The sequence below is a fragment of the Nicotiana tomentosiformis genome, chromosome 5, assembly GCF_000390325.3.
Source record: "Nicotiana tomentosiformis chromosome 5, ASM39032v3, whole genome shotgun sequence".
NCBI lineage: Eukaryota > Viridiplantae > Streptophyta > Magnoliopsida > Solanales > Solanaceae > Nicotiana > Nicotiana tomentosiformis.
In genome coordinates this window covers 104,292,005-104,293,320 of record NC_090816.1, presented here as the reverse complement: position 1 = coordinate 104,293,320, position 1,316 = coordinate 104,292,005, and the positions used below count along the sequence as shown (strand labels likewise).

The following is a 1,316-nucleotide window of genomic DNA, read 5'->3' as shown; positions in this document are numbered from 1 at the left end:
TCCATAAAAGCCATATGTTGCTTGCGGCTCACTCTGTACCTTGGCCATTGTCAGCTTTCTTATCTCCTTGGCCATAGTGTCTAGTTGGGCTTGCATGGATATATTAGAGTCCACCTGGTGAACCCCAACTGATTTTCATCTGTCATTACTCGCAGCCGGCTACTGGTTAGCATCCTTAGATAGTTCATCAAGGATAAGACAACCTCCTCCAGAGTTTTCTTCATTAGTAGACCTCCACATGCAGTATTCAGAGTTCGTCAAGAAGAAGGTGTCAGTCCATCCCAAAAATCTTAGAGTTACATCCACAAATTAATGCCATTGTGCTGACACTTTTTGACTATCTCCTTGAATCTTTCCCAAGCTTTGAAAACTGTTTTTGTCTCCTTCTGGCAGAAATTGTGGATTTCCCTTCTGAACTTCCTTTTTTTTGCAGTTGAGAAGTACTTGTCAAGAAACATTATAGTCATATCATCCCATGTCCTGATTGAACCTGTGGGTAAGCTACGAAGCCAGTCTTTCAATGAAAAGGGGAATGCCCTTAAGTAGACTAAATCTTTTGATACTCCGTTATATTAGAATGTGTTCATGATTTCTTCAAAGTCCATCAAGTGAGTGTTAAGATCTTCGTTCACTTTTCCTATGAAAATGCAGTTGTTTTGGATAGTTTGAAGCAAGCCTTGGTTCAATTCGAAGTTGTTTGCTACAATGGGTGGAGGTCTGACACTTGACATTCCTTGATAATATACTGGCCTAGCATAGTCACCCAATGATCTTCCAGGACTGGGTGCTGCATTCTCGAACTGGTCTTCAACCAAGGGTCTGTTTAGATTGAATCTTCGACCCCCATTATATTCTACAATCTCATCAGCAATTCTCCGGGCTGCTTCAGATGCTATCCGTACAGCTTCTTGGTGTGCTGCCTCTCTTGCAGCTAAGTCTACTCCATTATTCTCTTTGTTTGCCATGGTATATTGAGTCGAAGTTTGACCCAAGAATTTTTCTGTTAATTCTCTTTCTTTTCTCAGTTGTCACATGTGTTTCTCCAACTCTGGTTCATAGGGTATCACTTCTTGTAGTACTAGAGTCATACACTAGAGAAATCAAACCTGCATCTTACACACAAGTGAGAAAACGTGAATACACTAAAGTAAGAATTGGTTCCTGAATTAGTACTAAAAACTATTTTAAACACTATTGATTGCAAATCTCTGGCAATGACGCCAAAATTTGACGAGTGCCAAACACAACATAAAATTATTGCTTCCTAATCAAAGATAGTATAGATTAATTATCGCCTCTACATGGATTGGATTTAA

The 1,316-nt window shown here is 39.6% G+C and overlaps 1 non-coding gene across 1 annotated transcript; it reads left to right on the top strand.

The window, feature by feature from the left end:
• The first annotated feature begins 312 nt into the window (after positions 1–312).
• Positions 313–419, top strand: LOC117278851 (small nucleolar RNA R71). Its single transcript, XR_004509212.1, has one exon. It is a non-coding gene; the product is annotated as a small nucleolar RNA R71 (small nucleolar RNA).
• The last annotated feature ends 897 nt before the right edge of the window (positions 420–1,316 follow it).